Here is a 19,772-nt window from a genome sequence, read left to right on the forward strand (position 1 = left end):
CATATGAATGTGGAAGCAGATTTGCTGTCCAGACAAGCTGTGACACACGGGGAATGGAGACTCCACCTCGAAGTAGTCAGTCAAATTTGGGAGAGATTTCATGTAGCAGAGGTGGACCTCTTTGCCTCGCAAGAAACTGCATAATGTCCCCTTTACTACTCTCTGACTCCTTCAGCATGCCTGGATCTGGACGCTATGGCCCATACGTGGCCCAGATTATGCCTTTACGCGTTCCCCCTGATAGCTATGCTCCCGGGAGTCCTGGCGAGGGTCTGTCAACAGGGACTGGGACTCTAACTGAAAGCGGCCGACCAGAGTGTGGTTCTCGGATCTAATATCTCTCCTCAACGGCTCACTGTCTGTTATTCCAGTTAGGAGGGATCTTCTGTCTCAGGCACAGGGGACAATATTTCATCCCCGGCCCGAGCTCTGGGACCTTGACATCTGGCCCCTGAGGGGGACCAATTAAGAGATGCTGGTCTTCCAGCCAGTGTCATCGAAACTATTTTAAGTGCTAGGGCTCCCTCCACTAGAAGAACTTATGCCCTCAAATGCAGTGTATTTGAAAGTTGGTGCATTTGTTGGACCCAGTCCACTGCCGAATTGTTTCAGTTAGACCCAGTCCACTTCCAAATTGTTTCTGGTAGACCCAGTCCACTGCCGAATTGTTTCAGTTAGACCCAGTCCACTTCCAAATTGTTTCTAGTAGACCCAGTCCACTGCTGAATTTTTTCAGTGCTGGAGTTTCTGCAAGAAATGTTGTCCTCGGGCTTATGCCCTAGTACTCTTAAAATGTGCGTAGCCGCTATTTCGGCTTGTTATGTTCTGACCGACGGGGTTTTTGTGGGAAAGCAACCTTTAATTGCCCGTTTTATTCATGGAGCTAAACGGTTGAGGCCGCCCACCATAGCGACGGTCCCTTCTTGGGACTTAGCTATTGTGCTCGATGGTCTGATCGACACCCCTTTCGAAGAACTAGAGTCAGCGCCCGCCAGGCTTCTGACTCTCAAGATGTTTTTTCTTATGGCCATTACTTCCTTGAAAAGAATTGGAGATCTGCAGGCTTTGTCAGTCTCCCTATCTTGGATGTTCATGCTACGCCAGGCTCACAGGTCCTCGAGTCAGCCTCCCAGAGCTAGGTCTGAAAACTCCTTGGCTATTGTGCGCATACACAACACAACCCTGAGATCCAGACACTTGCAGTGCGGCGGTGTTGGTATTCTTGTTCCCATAGCATTTCCACGCAGCATCGAGTGTAGCTTTTGAAAGGGAACGTCTCGGGTTACTTCGCTGTAACCCTGTTCCCTGAAAAAGCGGCAACGAGATGCTGCGCTCCAATGCTGCTCTGCTTGCGTGACTGGACGTCCTTTCAGACAAAATTGATCTGAGGAATGTTTCCGGTTCACTCCTATTTATAACCTGCAGGTGCACTCCATCAGATGGCGTCACCTGACCGAGGTTATATAAGCCAAAAATTTGTTGTGTTTGATACACACATGCTTCACAATTGGTTCCCACTCATTCCCGTTTTTCAGGGAACAGGGTTACAGCAAAGTAACCCGAGACGAACATAATACACAAGAGAATCTGATACACAGGCGAACCTAATACATAGAAGAACCTGATACATAGGAGGACCTGGAGCACAGGAGAACCTGATACACAGGAGAACCTGATACACAGAAAAACTGGAGCACAGGTAAATCTGATACATAGGTGAACATGATACATGGGTGAACCTGATACATAGGAGAACCTGGAGCGCAGGAGAACATAATACACAAGAGAACCTGATACATGGGAGGATCTGATACATGGGAGAACCTGATACTTAGGAGAACCTGATACATAGAAGAACCTGGAACACAAAAAAACCTGATACATATGAGAACCTAATACATAGAAGAAACTAGAGCACAGGATAACATGATACATAGAAGAGCATGAGACACCAGAGAACCTGATACATAGGAGAACCTGGAGCACAGGAGAAGCTGAAACACAAGACTTTGCTACCCAGAGGGCAGAGAGTGTGTACTCAGTGTGTGTGTGTGTGTGTGTGTGTGTGTGGTGAGGTTGAGATGGAGCTGCACTACCTCTGTCAAAAATATCATAAAAAATATCTAAGAAACACTTTCACTAAAAACATCTCACACAAAATCTCAAATGGTAAAAAAAAATGTGAAAAAAAACAGGGAGGGAGACGGGGAGAGAGGGTAGAGTGTGGGGTCGGGGTATTTATCTAATCAGTGTGTGTACATTAGTGATGCTGCTCTTCATCCACCACTGATACAACAACTGGATTATAGAGACAGACAGGACAGGAGAGACAGTGAGAGAGACAGAGGTGGGAGAGGAGATTTTAATTGACACAATGATGGAATGATTACGGTGGACACACTGAGTGTAAATGAAACAAACGAACAACAGACAAAGGGACAAAAATTTTACATTTTAATCATCACAGAGAGAGAGAGAGAGAGAGAGAGCGGGGAGGGGGAGGGGTGTGTGTGTGGGGGGGTAACATCTCTTTTTACTAAAACCATCGTGCATTTACACTGCTGAGAGAGAAAAGCAGGGAGGGATGAAAAAGCCAACAGGAACGTCAAAGAGATAAAAAGAGAGAAAAGAGTGTGTGTGTGTGTGTGTGTGTGTGAGAGAGAGAGAGAGAGAGAGAGAGAGTGGATGGGGAAACTGGAGAGTCTTTTAAACCCACGACTGTGACCGAGTGCTTTTATAGAATAGAGCAAGCGAGAGGGAGCGAAAGAGGGAGGTGGAGAGAATGAGAGAAAGTCATTTAAACACTTGACCTGCAGTGAAAAAGTACACGCTGTAGGAGAGAGAGAGGGAGAGAGGGAGAGCGAGGGAGAGAGGGAGAGACAGAGAGAGAGGGAGGTTTGAGGTATTAAACTCACTTTATTGTTACAAAATTAAAGAAGGGACTAATTAAAAAAAATATATACAAATTTACACATACACACATACACACAACATACACACACTCATACATGCACCCATACACAATATTTAAACATATGTGCTTTTTTTTTAATAAGGAAAAGAAACCTGTGACCCTTCACCCCACCAACATCTCCAATTTTATTTTTTATTTTTTTGGTCATTTATTTTTAATTTTTCCTTTTATTTTAGGTTCAGTCATACGGTCTTATTTATAGTTGTTGGTTTGTTTCGCTTCCGTCCATTTTTTCTTCCTCCTGAGTGTCGGAGGGTTTTTGAGATTCTTTTTCTGCTGCTTTTGCCTTTATTAATGACATTCTTGCTAAATGTTTCTTTTTTAATTCCGGTGTGTGTATCTGTTCTAGTCCCTGTAGGTATGGGTCTGTTTGTTCCTGGATGTCTGGGGTTGTGTCTGGGTTTGAATCCGTTGTGCTGGACGCTGCTGCTTCACTCAGGGTCTGACTGCGGGTTGTACGTTTACTGGTGTGTTCTGTATTAAACAACTCCTCTCTTTTCCTCCTGTTTTTTCCTCCAGTCAGATGGTGTTCTCCATCTGACTGTCCCTGCGCCGCTGCATCCCAGTCGACGCGTAAGCTCCCCGGCTAACAGTTGCGTGCGGACAGCTCAGCCTCTTGTCTCCCACGTCCCCGCACTCAAAGCACCTCAGCGGCTCCATGGTGGTGAAGACGGTGTAGCCGCTGTCCCCCTATTTACATTTAATGTTCACTTCTAGTGTCTGATCTTCGTTGTTTAAGATCATTGACAATAGATGACATCGCCGCCTAAGAGTAGATGGCGACGCACGCTGATGCAGCGGCTTCTCGAGCTCCCGGAACAAAGCCTCTTGATAGCACACCAGATACAAGAGACATCGCTTTTTTAATGCTGAAAATGCGAGGGAAGTATAGCGTGACTGAACTGTTGTACATCAGAGACAGTTCGATTATTTCTATTCCACCAGGACTAGAATCTGAACTCGGAAGACAGCGCCTCCTGAGAACATCGAAGTGGCATAGCAGAGCGCGGGGGACAGCGGGCAATAGGAAACGTTGTGCTCGCAGACAGAAAAGAGGAAAGCGGGCGGGAGCGTCTGTACAGTTAAAGGCTAGCCGACCTCCGATTCCTACTCTCTTTTTGGCCAACGTCCGCTCCCTGGATAGTAAAATGGACCTGCTACATTTAAGGATTAATGCTCACTCTGAGATGAGGAATTGCGCTGTTCTCTGCCTAACGAAATCCTGGCTAAACCAAAACATCCCGGACTCAGTCTTTCAAATTGATGGCTTTCGACTTTTCCGTTCGGACCGCGATTACCGGTCGGGGAAAAAAAGAGGAGGTGGACTCTGTATGTATGTGAATGAAGGTTGGTGTACAAGCAATAATTTAGTTAGAAGTCACTGCTCCGAGTCGATAGAGTTCATGACAACAAAGCCGGGTGCCGGTTGCTAATGCTAGCGTAGCGTTGCAGGAGCTTCATGATACCATCTGCTCGCTGCAGACTAAACAACCGGAGGCATTTTACGTGGTTGCGGGGGACTTCAATCACGTGAAACTGACGGACACTCTTCCCAAATTCCACCAGCATGTGGAAATTCCAACATGGGGAGAAAATATTCTGGACTGTGTGTATACAAACATCCGTGGTGCAACCAGAGCTCCCCCCCACCCCCGTCTTGGCGCTTCCGATCACATAGCCGTACTGCTGGCGCCAGCCTATCGCCCCCTGCTGAGGAGGACAATACACACAAAGAAAACGATCACTGTATGGCCCAGTGATGCAGACATTGTTCTCCAGGACTGCTTTCAGTGCACTGACTGGCAGATCTTTAAAGAAGCAGCCACTTACGGGATAAGCTGGACCTAGACGAATACACTTCTTCCGCCCTCGGCTTTATATCTAAATGTGCTGATGATGTAACCACCAAGACAATTACCTGTTTTCCTAATCAGAAGCCCTGGCTGAATGCTGAAGTAAAGGCTCTGCTGAAAGCTAGGGATGCTGCATTTAGGACAACTGACGGCAGGCATTGGGAGGGCTAAATCCACATACGCTCAAAAAATCCAGGGTCACCTTACGTCCAACGATCCGCGAAGTATGTGGAAGGGCATTAAATGCATCACAGACTACAACATCAAAGATGCACAATGCCCTAGGGACCCCTCCCTGCCTGATATGCTAAACTCATTCTATGCCCGCTTCGAGGCACATGACAACCCTCCTCCCTGTACCAAGCTCCCATCACTTCCTGATGACACGCCCCTTAAAGTAACAACAGCCGACGTGGAGAGGATTCTAAAAAGAATTAACCCCCGCAAAGCAGCAGGCCCTGATAACATACCAGGAAGGGTACTTAAGGACTGTGCTCACCAGCTGTCAGAAGTGTTAACTGACATATTTAACACCTCTTTGTCAACTGCGACTGTTCCTACCTGCCTGAAGACTGCCACCATTGTTCCAGTCCCAAAGTGTTTAACAGTGACTTGTCTGAATGATTACCGCCCCATAGCTCTAACCCCGGTAGTCATGAAGTGCTTTGAGAGGCTGGTCATGACTCACATCAAAGCCTCCATCGATGCTACTGTAGACCCCCATCAGTATGCGTACAAGACAAATCGCTCTGCAGATGACGCCATCTCATCAGTGATCCACACAGCCCTTACACACCTGGAGAATAAGAATTCCTACGTCCGCCTGCTTTTCCTGGACTTTTCCTCTGCCTTCAACACCATCTCTCCACAGACATTAATTCTAAAGCTTTCCTCTCTTGGCTTAAGCCCTTCAGTAGGGTACTGGGTCCTAGACTTCCTGACCAACAGATCTCAAACTGTCAGGATCCATGACATCTCCTCCACCATCACCATCAGCACAGCTCGCCTCAAGGTTGTGTGCTGAGCCCCCTCCTGTTCACTCTGTTGACGTATGACTGCATAGCGAAACACTCCAGCTGTCATATAGTCAAATTCGCAGATGACACAGCAGTAGTGGGACGCATCACTGACAACGATGAATCCTATTACAGAGAGGAGGTAGAACAACTGGTACAGTGGTGTAGGGAAAATAACCTCTGCATCAACGTAAAAAAGACCAAAGAGATGGTGGTGGACTTCAGAAAGGACAAGCGAACTCCTCTCACCCTACACATTGATGGAGCAGCTGTGGAAGTGGTCTCCAGCTTTAAGAGTTTCTATCGAGGAGCGGTTGAAAGCATCATCAGCTCCTACATCACTGTGTGGCATGGCAATAGCACCGTAGCTGAGAGGAAAGCCCTGCAGGGAGTAGTTAAGGCTGCACAGAGGACAGTGGGGAGTAGGCTCCCCTCTATCACCAAACTGTACACTGCAAGATGCAGAGAAAGAGCCCTCCGCATTATTAAGGACTCCACCCACCCTGCACATGCTCTATTTCAACCTCTTCCCTCGGGCAGAAGGCTGAGGAGCCTTCAGTGCAAGACCACCAGGCTCAAAAACAGGTTTTACCCTGAAGCAATTAGACTGCTGAACTCTAGCCGTGCTCTGTAGGTCCTCTCCCATTAAACACAATCAAACTCTTAGTGTAATATATAACTCTATGGTGCAATACATATATATAACCCTATAAGTCGAATATACAATGTGTGCAATACAGCCTCTGAAAATGTGCAATACACTATGTATAGTTTATGTCTAATCTCCTGCATAATATATCTCTGACTGCTCTTATTTATATTGATGTATATACATATTTACACCCTCATATTTATACTACTATGCTATCTCTGTGGCTTAAACGGGACCTGGGTCCTAATTTCGTACCAGAACATGGAAGTGTGCTGGTATGACAATAAAGCTCCTTGAATCCTTGAATCCTTGACACCTGCCGGCGGAAGGACAGGACGTGCCGCATGTTGGAGCTCTTCCACCCGAGCGTCATAGCTCTTATAGGGCCGATGAACTTCCCGAAACAGGCCAGTTCCTTCATTGTCGCCTTGTCCTTTATGAACGGAGGCACATTAGATATGACCACCCGCGCCACGGGGGCAGACAGGGGGGTGACTTTAACAGCGGCTCCTCTCAGTGGAACCTCCAATTACAAGTAACACGGTTTACGAGTGTTCCGCAAGACGAGCAAAGAATTTTAATACATTTTTACTTGAAAAATGAGCATTGTCTTGGTTTACGAGCACCGAGTATCATGTTTCACGCATGCACTTCTTGTTTTGACGCCAAGCGCCACGTGATCACCACGTTTTTTCCCCTTTTGCGCTGCGGAATCGTCTTCCCTGCTGGGTTTTAGTGCTCATCTCTTACTGGTATAATCAACATCCGTGCAAGCATGTACTGTTTACTATAACACTTTGACCCTGTGTGTGTGTGTAAAACATCATTTATTTTGTGCTCTGAAGCGCGTGTGTGTGCGCGAGTAAAGCAGAAGAAATTCTCAATACAGAGGTTAAAAATCTATTTTCTTTCTCAGTGCGGTGTGTGTGTGTGTGCATGCGCATTTGCGCGCGAGCGTAATTTGACACTGTGCCTGAAAAGATAGTAGTGAAGCAGCTATGCTCATATTTACATAAAAAATAGCATACATGAACTGTATCAGTCAGGATTTAGGCCTCATCACAGCACAGAGACAGCACTCACTCAACCTTTTTTTGACACCATTGATCATAGTATTCCTCTTCACAGATTAGAAAATGTAGTAGGACTTAAGGGTACAGCCCTCTCCTGGCTTCGATCCTATTTGACCGATCGTTATCAGTATGTAGATTTAAATGGTGATCATTCTGCATGTTCTCTATTGAAATTTTGTGTTCCACACGGTTCAGTTTTAGGCCCACTGCCTTTTTTCCCTTTACATGCTTCCTCTGGGAAGGAATTTGCAAGCATGGTATTAGTTTCTAAGATGGCGCCTGTGAGGTCACCTGCTCCGACCTATTTTACTTTGTTTTCGTCTTTGAAGTTATCTTTCAGTTACTTTAAACCGGCTAATTCATCTTTGAAAGCATTAGGTATAATAGAGACTCTCTTGTTTCTATTGGTATACAATGTACTTACAATTTGACGTTTTTACCTCCCAATCCGAGCTGGCTGAGTGAGATTCTGAGGGAGAACAAAGGACGCGACGCAAAGTGGCGGCCACAAGAAAAACGAGCCGGCGTCAGGAACAGGCTAAGAGCTTGTGCACACAGCATACCTCTGCCTAGCATACCTATGCCACAGCATACCTCTGCCTAGCTTGCCAACATCCATTCACTGGAGTAGAAAGCTTGATGACCTCAGAGCCAGGGTAAAGTTCCAGAAAGACATTCGGGACTGCAATCTCCTCTGCTTCACCGAGACATGGCTGAACCCAGCAGTGCCAGACCACGTCATTCCAACCGGCCGAGTTCTTCTCGGTTCACCGCATGGACAGGCCATGGGACTTGGGGATGTCAAGGGGAGGGAGCGTGTGTTTAATGGTGAACAACAGCTGGTGCAACAGCGGGAGCATTGTTCCTCTTACATGCTCCTGCACACAAAAACTGGAACTACTGACCATTATGTGTCATCTTTTTTACCTCGAGAGTTTACATCGGTCATAATCAGCGCCGTTTATATCCTACCTTATTGTGGCGGGGGACTTTAACAGCACCAATCTCAAATGCGCAGCGCTGAACTTTAATTAGCACATCACCTGCCCCACCAGTGGCGAAAGGACACTGGAGCACTGCTACACTAAAGTCAAGGCATCTTCCTCATGCCAAAATACAACCATCCTGCCATCTTCCTGGCAGCTGAAACAGAAAGTTCCAGTGCACCACGGCCTACAATGCGGGGGACATGGAACCGTACAAGGCTGCGTCATACAATGTCCAGAAGATGGTGAAAGAGGCGAAGCAACGCTACGGGAGGAAACTAGTGTCACAGCTCCAACAGAATGACTCTAGGAGCCTGTGGCAGGGACTGACAACAATAACAGACTACAAAGCACCAACATCTGGTATGACGAACGTGGACGTGACTCTCACAGACGAGCTGAACACTTTCTACACTCGCTTCAAAGCTGCAGCTAAAGACGCTAGTGATGCTAATGCTAGCAACGCTAACGGCTGCAGACGGGAAGGCACTGCCAGCACCAGAAACATGTTCATCATCTTCAACCAGGAGAGCCTTCAGAAGAGTAAACACCAGGAAAGCAGCAGGACCAGACAGCATTTCAGGTCATATTCTCAGAGCCTCCGCAGACCAGCTAGCACCTGTGTTCACAGGGATATTAAACCTCTCTTTATCTCAGTTGGTGATACCCACATGCGTTAAAGAGGCCATCATTGTTCCTGTTCTGAAGAAACCTCATTCTGCTTCTCCCAATGACTATTGCTCTGTAAACCTCTCCTCGGTACTGATGAAGTGCTTTGAGCAGCTGGTCAAGGACTTAATCATTTCATCTCTACCAGACACTTGACCCACTACAGTTAGCTTACCATCCAAATTGTTCTACTGATGATGCCATCTCTCATCTCCTTCACACATCACTTATTCACTTGGACACTAGAAGGGGGAATTATGTTAAAATTCAATACCATAATTCCCTCCACACTCACCACCAAGCTGGAGCACCTGGGATTCAACCTATATCTGTGCCAGTGGATCTCTAATTTTCTGACTGGCAGACCACAGGCAGTAAGGATGGATGGACATGTCTCAGCCTCCCTCACTGGAGCCCCCTGGGTTGTGTTCTAAGCCCCCTGCTGTACTTTTTGTACACGTATGACTGTGTGGCCACTACCAGCTCCACCACCATCATTAAGTTTGCTGACAACACCGTTGTGGTGGGCCTGATCTCTGACAAGAATGAGTCAGCCTACCTGAAGGAAATTGGGAGCCAGAGGAACAACCTCCTTCAAAACGTCAGTAGAACAAAGGAGTTGATAGTGGACTTCAGCACTAAGCAGGAGGGGAACTACCAGCCACCCATCATCAAGGAGAGCCCAGTGGAGAGAGTGGAGAGCTACAAATACCTCCGTGTTCACATCACACAGGAGTTGTCATGGTCCTGTCACAGGCCCGACAGCGTCTCTACCACCTCAGACGAGAAGACTCTGGCAGACGAGCTGAACACTTTTTACGCTCGCTTCAAGGCTACAGCTAAAGACGATAGCAATGTCGAGGCACGACAGCGTCTCTACCACCTCAAATGCTTGAGATACTTTAGACTGACCGCCAAGGTGCTCAGGAACTTTTACTTTTGCATCATTGAGAGCATCCTGATGGGAAAAATCTCAACCTGGTTCAGGAACAGCACCATGCAGGACAGACGAGCTCTACAGAGGGTGGTGCGATCAGCTAAGCGCATCATCCGCACCAAGCTCCCTGACCTGCACTCAATTTACAGCAAGTGGTGCTGGACCAAGGCGAGGAAGATTGTGAAGCACCTCAGCCACCCCATCAATGGACTGTTCCGCTCCCTAAAGACCAACACAGAGAGACTGAAAAGGAGCTTCTTCCCGCAGGAAATATGGTCTCTTAATCAGTACACCACACAGTACTAATCCATTTTCTCGGAAGATCTACACAGCGAGACTGAGGTGGAGCTTCTTCCCGTAGGCAATATGGTCTCTTAATCAGTACACCACTCAGGACTGATCCATTTTGCACATCCACACACATGGTTTTTGTACTCACTGTGGACATTCTGGACATTCACTTACACTATTGGCCACTGCGCAACTACACATTCGAGGACATTAGTTAAATTACCCAATTACCCCTATCACAAGTCACTTTAAATATATGCACCCGGATGCACAAGTCACTTTAAACACTTTAAATATGTGACACTCCATCTTGCCCTCACACACTTGGACAAGAAGGACACATACATTCAAATGCTGTACATAGATTTCAGCTCAGCATTCAACACTATCATCCCCCAACAACTGATCGGGAAGCTGAGCCTGTTGGGCCTGAACACCTCTCTCTGCAACTGGATCCTAGACTTTCTGACCGGAAGGCCTCAGTCAGTACAGATCGGGCACTGGGGCCCCACAAGGCTGTGTGCTCGTCCCCCGCTGTTCACTCTGCTGACTCACGACAGTGTAGCAACACACAGTTCGAATCACATCATTAAGTTCTCTGATGACACGAATGTGGTGGGTCTCATTAGCAAGAACGACGAGTCAGCATACAGAGAGGAAGTGCAGAGGCTAACGGACTGGTGTAACAACAACAACCTGTCTCTGAATGTTGACAAGACAAAGGAGATGGTTGTTGACTTCAGGAGGACACGAGGCGACCATTCTCCGCTGAGCATCAACGGCTCCTCTGTGGAGATTGTCGAAAACACCAAAATCCTGGGTGTCCACCTGGAGAAGGACCTCAACTGGTCCCTCAACACCAGCTCCCTACACAAGAAAGCCCAACAGCGTCTCTTCTTTCTGAGAAGACTGAGAAAAGCCCAGCTTCCACCACCGATCCTGACCACCTTCTATAGAGGGACTATCATGAGCATCCTGAGCGACTGCATCACTGTCTGGTTTGGGAATTGTGCCATATCTGACCGCAAAACCCTACAGCGGATAGTGAGGACAGCTGAGAAGATCATCGGGGTCTCTCTTCCCTCTATTGAAGACATCTACACCACACACTGCATCCGCAAAGCCACTAGCATTGTGGCTGATCGGACACACCCCTCTCACACATACTTCACACTTCTGCCATCTAGAAAAAGGTACCGAAGCATTCGGGCCTCACATCCAGACTGTGCAACAGCTGTTCTCCACAAGCCATCCGTCTCCTCAACAAAAAAGAACTGAACTGATAAACACACACACACACACACACACACACACACACACGCACACACACACACACATACACACACAAACATTATCACTCAGCTTAACTCAACTACATCAAAACATCAATACATCAAAACATTGAGACTGGACTGACAAATCAACACAAGCGCAGACACACTGACCTACACCACCAAACTATCGTACACACAAATCTGTAAATGCTTCACTGTTTATCTCTTTCTTGCACAATATTCATTACTTTTTGCACTAATTCCTCAATTCTTGCTACTGTTTTTACTACCTCAACACCATATTTTTATGTTCTGATATGTTGTTGTTGCACTGTCACTTTGTTGTTGCTCGTTTGCCCATTTGCACGCGCACTTTATGTTGTCTGTTGTCTGTAAAACCTGTAGATAGTCTTCCTTAGTTAGATTTAGTTAGTTTTTGTTAATTTTTGTTGTAATTTATGTTAGGACTATCTGTCTTGTCTCTGATAGCCAGCTAACTAGACCTCTTAGTTAGCTAGTTTAGCTTCTCTGTTAATTTATGTTGTAAGTTTATGTTGCATGTAGCACCTTGGTCCTGGAGGAACGTTGTTTCGTTTCACTGTGTACTAACTGTATATGGTTGAAATGACAATAAAGCCGACTTAAACTTGAACTTAAACTTAAGTTCAAAAAATTTAACCATAAAAAGTCCATAAATTCTATATCTCTGTATTGTACAGCTGTTTTTTATTTTTTATATTTTTTCATATATTTTTCTTATATTTTATATTTTGAACTGTAGAGTTATGCTATTTTAATTTTATATTTAATCTTAGTTAAATTAACCTTCTGTTTTGGGCTTTCTGTTCCATCGAGTGCAACAGTACGAGACCTCGGTGTGATTATACACTCACCTAAAGGATTATTAGGAACACCTGTTCAATTTCTCATTAATGCAATTATCTAATCAACCAATCACATGGCAGTTGTTTTAATGCATTTAGGGGTGTGGTCCTGTTCAATACAATCTCCTGAACTCGAAACTGAATGTCAGAATGGGAAAGAAAGGTGGTTTAAGCAATTTTAAGCGTGGCATGGTTGTTGGTGCCAGACGAGCCGTTCTGAGTATTTCACAATCTGCTCAGTTACTGGGATTTTCACTCACAACCATTTCTAGGGTTTACAAAGAATGGTGTGAAAAGGGAAAAACATCCAGTATGCGGCAGTCCTGTGGGCAAAAATGTCTTGTTGATGCTAGAGGTCAGAGGAGCCGACTGATTCAAGCTGATAGAAAAGCAACTTTGATTAAAATAACCGAGGTATGCAGCAAAGCATTTGTGAAGCCACAACACGCACAACCTTGAGACGGATGTGCTACAACAGCAGAAGACCCCACCAGGTACCACTCATCTCCAATACAAATAGGAAAAATGAGGCTACAACTTGCACGAGCTCACCAAAATTGGACAGATGTTCCAAAATTGGACAGAAAAATGTTGCCTGGTCTGATGAGTCTCGATTTCTGTTGAGATATTCAAATGGTAGAGTCAGAATTTGGCATAAACAGAATGTGAATATAGATCCATCATTTACATTTTACATATAGGCATTTGGCAGACGCTCTTATCCAGAGCAACTTACATTTTTATCTCATTACACATCTGAGCAGTTGAGGGTTAAGGGCCTTGCTCAAGGGCCCAACAGTGGCAACTTGGTGGTTGTGGGGTTTGAACCTGGGATCTTCTGAACTGCAGTCCAATGCCTTAACCACTGAGCTACCCCTGGCCCATCATGCCTTGTTGCCACTGTGCAGGCTGGTGGTGGTGGTGTAATGGTTTGGGGGATGTTTTCTTGGCACACTTTAGGTCCCTTAGTGCAAATTGGGCATTGTTTAAATGCCACAGGCTACCTGAGCATTGTTTCTGACCATGTCCGTCCCTTTATGACCACCATGTACCGATCCTCTAATGGCTACTTCCAGCAGGATAATGCACCATGTCACAAAGCTCGAATCATTTAAAATTGGTTTCTTGAACATGACAATGAGTTCACTGTACTAAAATGGCCCCTACAGTCACCAGATCTCAACCCAATAGAGCAACATTGGGATGTGGTGGAACGGAAGCTTTGTACCCTGGATGTGCATCCCACAAATCTCCATCAACTGCAAGATGCTATCCTATCAATATGGGCCAACATTTCTAAAGAATCCTTTCAGCACCTTGTTGAATCAATGCCATGTAGAATTAAGGCAGTTGTAGACTATCAGACTATTGTAACGCCTTACTGCCTGGTTGTTACAACTAGGTGTATAAAGCTTCAGTTAGTCCAGAATGCAGCAGTGAGAACTAGAAGATACGAGCACATCACTCCTATCTTATCTTCACTTCATCGGCTCCCTGTAAAATTTCGCATTGATTTAAAAATACTACTTTTGACATATAAAGCATTAAATGGTCTCGCACCGCAGTATCTGAGTGTACTGCTAGTGTCTTATGATCTGCCAAATGATACAAAGGATGCAGGCTGCTTGTCAGTACCGTGTATTATGAAAACTACAGCAGGGGGCAGAGCTTTTTTTTACAAAGCCCCAAAGTTATGGAATAGCCTTCCAAATAGTCTTCAGGACTCAGACACAGTCTCAGTGTCCAGGCTAAACACCTTTTTTTCAATTAAGCATTTTTATAAGTAGATTTGCCTTAGGTAAAGGAGCAGATCTGGGGGACTCATTGACGTAGAGTATTATGGTGAACTGGTATGTTTAGATGCTGTCTTCCTCACTCTCATTGATCACTTAGGTTTGTTGACGGTGAGGTGATTGTTTGCTTTACATCTCAGTTCCCCCTCATGTCTGTGTTTCCTTTTGGCTCTCCCTTTTATGCTGTTATAGTTAGTCCTGCTGGAGTCTCTGCTTGCACTCTACACTCAATATACATTTACATTATACATTATGTGACTGTGACCATACCTAACTGTTAACTCTCCTCTTCTGCTCTCCCCTCTCCTGTTCTCTCTCTCCCTCTCTCTCTCCCTCTCTCTTCACCCCTTTCTCTCTCAAGCTACACATGATGTTCCTGAGCTGCCAGTGATCCAGACTCCCTCTGCCCTCCGGACCTGTCTAACCCATCCTGGTGCCCCGCTTCTGGTTGGAGATCTCGTCACATGGATGCCCTGTGTGTCCCTTTGGGATGCGTCCAGTGTCTGGGGACGGTTTCCCTCTACCATGAAGACGGTTTTGGCCTCGACTGGTGTTGACAGCTGTTTCTCTGATGACTTGACTTGTCTGCAGTTGCTCAATAGTTCAGGACTGGAATTTCCAACAAGTCTACCTGAGCCTCCAATAACTACCTGGACTTCATATTAACATCACTTAACATCAACTGTTATAGCTATATACTTATACTGTATATTTATATACAGTTGAGTCTGGTTCCTCTCAAGGTTTCTTCCTAATACCATCTCAGGGAGTTTTTCCTTGCCACTGTCGCCCTCGGATTGCTCATCAGGGACAATATGACCATTTTGATTCATACATATTCACATTTCATACAGACTTAAATAATTCCTTTGATTGTGTAAAGCTGCTTTGCGACAATGACAATTGTTAAAAGTGCTAAACAAATAAAATTGAGTTTAATTAAATTTACCTGTACATCCGCTCATTGGAGAAACGCACAAAGGAGACAACATCTAGAAGCCTTCACTTATCATTAGCAGTACATGCACACACACACACACACACACACATGTACTGTATACATACACACACACACACACACACACACACACACACACACACAGACAGTGTGGAGGTTATGGAAATTAAATTAGGCAAAGTGCATGCATATGTGTATGCATACATGTGTGTGTGTGTGTGTGTGTGTGTGTGTGTGTGTGTGTGTGTGTATGTGCATGTGTGTGTTTGTGTGTGTGCATGCTTGTGAAGGCTTGGTTAACCTTGCAGCACACTGTGTTAATAATGATTATTTATGCGTAAATACCTTATGCATTATTCAACACCCACTCCCCCATCATTAAGCTCTGACGAGGGTTTAATCAGCTGAACTCAATTAGAAAAAGCTTTGGCTCATTAATGGAGTCGTTTAGTTATTTTTAACATCCTGCCACTAACACGACATGACTTGAGGGACGTAAGAATATTGTTCTTTTCCTCCCACAGTTTTCTCCCTCTATCGTTTGTTTATTCCTTTAATATTGTCCAGTTAATAAGCTTGTCTTTATGCTGGGATAGAGTCTCTATTCTGGGTGAAGTTTCTGTTACATTTTTTGTAACTCGACCTCAGTGCAGCTTTTGACACCATTGATCATAGTATTCTCCTTCACAGATTAGAAAATGTAGTAGGAATTAAGGGAAGGGCCCTGTCCTGGGTTAGATCGTATTTGACCGATCGTTATCAGTTTGTAGATTTAAATGGTGATTATTCTGCATGCTTTCTAGTGGAGTTTGGTGTTCCACAGGGTTTAGTTTTAGGCCCAGTGTTTTTTTTTCTCTTTACATGCTTCCTCTAGGCAACATAATCCGTAAGCATGGTATTAGTTTTCATTGTTATGCTGATGACACACAGTTATATGTCTCCGCAAAACCTGATGAGAAAAAACAGCTTGCTAAAGTTAAGCAATGAGTGCAGAACATTAAAGATTGGATGTAAATTAACTTCCTTCTGCTTAATCCTGATAAGAAACAAGTTCTAGTCATAGGACCGCATACAGCTGATCATTCTGATTCACACACATTTTCCATATTTTATACACTTTCCATAATTTACTTCTGATTCTGTAAAGCTGCTTTTGCAACAAGGACCACTGTTTAAAGCTCTATACAAATAAAACTGAACCTCTGTGGACAGACTTACACAGATGAGCACGCTTTAGGGAAATTCAGACGGCACTATGTTAAAGAGAACGAGTGAGAGAGAGAAGAATGGAGAGACGGAGTGAACGTTAACGTGCTGAATCCTAGTGTATTATGAGTGTGTGATGATGGAGAGCTCGCCTCTCAGAGGTCATGACACAGCATGGTGAGAGAGAGAGAGAGAGAGAGAGGGAGAGAGAGAGAGAGAGAGAGTGAGAGTGAGAGAGAATAGTTCTTTGAAATACATTGGCTGTGTGTGTGTGTGTGTGTGTGTGTGTGTGTGTGTGTGTGTGTGTGGAGAGAGAGAGAGAGAGAGGATGTTTTGTTAGTTTCGTCTTTAATTATTCATCACTTTATCTTTTTGTTCTCCACCCAGATCCGCTTCGAGCAATTTACAGTACAGGGATGAGAGAGAAAAAGGGAAAGAGAGAGAGAGAGAAAGGGAAAGAGAGAGAGAGAGAGAGAGATACAGAGAGAGAAATAGAGAGAGAGAATAAAAGTAAAGAACAGAAAAGAGCAGGAAAAGATTTTAAAAAACACAAACAAGGACAGCAGATACAGGACAAGTTAAGGAAGGACAAGTGAGCAACAGCACAAGACAGACAGTCAGACAGACAGACAAATAGATAGACAGACAGACAGATAGGGAGACAGACAGACAGATAGAGAGACAGACGGGTAAATAAGAGCTTCAAGACAGCACAGGCTGAAAAACTGAAGCTGGAAGTTTGACAGCTTTCTCGTGACATGACTTACAACAGAGTGTGTTGAGACAAGTTTCATCATTGTGTGTGTGTGTGTGTGTGTGTGCATGAGAGAGAGAGACAGAGAAAGAGATCATATGGTGCTATTGCTATCCACTTCAGAAGCAACAGACTGGATAAATTATATAGATCACTTTAAATAAATATGAAGGATCTGCTGTTTGTATATTTTCTCTTTCTCCCGCTGTGTGTGTGTGTGTGTGTGTGTGTGTGTGTGTGTACACGTCAATGCAAAGCAGAAAAAAAATCGGATAAAGCTGTTCCAGCTATCCGTCTTAAGTATATGATGGATGAAAGTTTTTTTTTCTTTATATTTTAAGACTCTGTCCCAAACCACAACAATTAATCACTAGATATATCACTGTAATACACACACACACACACACACACACACACACACACACACACACATAGACACATTCTTAAAAATAACACTTTTTCACTTTTTCACATGGATATTAACTCTGGATTTCAAGGACATTCTGTCATTCATCATTTCTTCAAATGTGAGTATTAAAATATTTATTATGTATACGTGTGTGTGTGGGGGAGGGGGGAGGTGGGGGGGGGAGTGGCAGTTATATGTGACACAGGCAGACCAGGTAAGATTCCTTTGAGCTGTTTGAGGTAACATGAGACAGGAGCACTGGGGTAGGACGACGTGGCGGAGCCGGACCTGGACGACAGCTGGTCTGAGCGGAAAAAGAGGACCACTAGGGGTAAAATCAAGCAGACAGGAGGAGAATCCAAAGACAAAGTGCAGAAATAGTCAGAGATCAGAAGAACATCCAGAGACTGAAACCACATCTAATTCCAGTAATCAGCCCAAGGTTTAGACCAGCAGTACAGATCCAACACTGGGCAGGGGAGGAGCCTAGACCTGGCACAGAGGCAGATCAGCAGAGTCACAGGCGAATACAAGAAACAGGAAGGAGAGCTCGAGCATGATGTGACGAGACACTTTGGCAGAGACTGAACTGGGTCTGGGACATCAGTAGAGCAGAGAGACAGGTAAACTCCACACAGGTAACTGTATGTGGAGGGGTAGCTCAGTGGGAAAGGGATGCACTTACTGGTCAGAAGGTCCCAGGTTCAAACCCCAGCACCACCAAGTTGCCACTGTTGGGCCCTTAACCCTGAATAGCTCACAAATCCCTTTGGATAAGGGCATCTGCCAAATACAATTAATGTAAATGGCAGCAGATGGTGTCCAACGTTGGTGTCCTGTGATGGACTGGCAGCGCATTCATGGTCTACCCCACCAAGTGTAGACCCAGAAAAAATGGAACCAGTATAGTGCCAGTCTCAGTCCGGTTCACTTCCAGTTTCTTGTATTTGGTACATAAAACTTTTAGTTTTTAAAACTTTCTGGTCTTGATCTCCCTCATCTTCCTGTTCATTTAAATCCTCCTTTCCAGACTATCGCTCTTAAAAAGCGACTTCTCTCCGCACACTCAACTTGTCCACTCTTCTGTGTCTTCTCATCTGGGTACGTCCGTCTCTTATCTGTGAGTCTTACTTCAAGTCTGCCTCACAGTTTGCTTGAACTTTGCAATATGAATGCTGGTTGGCATCACCCTTTCTCAATAGTATTTTATCCCTCCAGGCTCGCCGTAGACAGACCGCATGCTGTCACTGTAAGGGAAAGCGCAAAAGTACATGAACGTGTCTGCTATATTGCTGCGGTCAGGTCTGGCCTATAAAGCTGCGGGATTTTTAGGATAAAGAGCAAGATGATGCTTACATTTCCCAACCTGCTCCACAGATTCAGGAGTTTATGAGCTACGTCTAGTACAACACAGTTTGGATTGGGTTAGGGTTAGAACACAGGAGGTGTGTATCAGTGTCAGGCTGAAATCCTGATGTAGTGGGAAATTATTTGTTCTTATAAATAATTACAAAAACCCACATTTTCTCAAGAATTAATTTGGCAGCCCATCCAGGGTCAACCCCACCAAGTGTAGACCCAGAATGAATGGAACCAGTGTAATGTTGGTGAAGACTTGTCTGTGTAACTACACGCAAACTTTAACATATGTGTAATGTGTTTTTAATGTGTAAAAAGTTTTCAGTTTGGTAAAAAAAAAAAAAAAATAGTACTACTACTAAAAGTACTAATTAACAATCAATGCCAGGGGTAGAGTGCCACCTCTGGATTTAGGAGATTTGGAGCAGTATGTTAAACCCACAGCATCGAATTTAGGAGTTATTTTTGACCATGGCATTAAATTTGATAAACAGATTAGTGCTGTGGTTCGGTCCAGTTTCTTTCAGTTAAGGCAATTGGAAAAACTTAAACCCGTTTTGTCCTTTAGGCTTTTCGAAATAGCCCTCCACGCCTTCATCACCACTCGCATTGATTACTGTAATGCTCTGTATTTCGGGGTTTCCCAGGCAGCATTACATCGACTACAGCTGATCCAAAACTCTT

The sequence above is a fragment of the Clarias gariepinus genome, chromosome 20 (genome assembly GCF_024256425.1).
Source record: "Clarias gariepinus isolate MV-2021 ecotype Netherlands chromosome 20, CGAR_prim_01v2, whole genome shotgun sequence".
In the NCBI taxonomy this organism is placed as follows: domain Eukaryota; kingdom Metazoa; phylum Chordata; class Actinopteri; order Siluriformes; family Clariidae; genus Clarias; species Clarias gariepinus.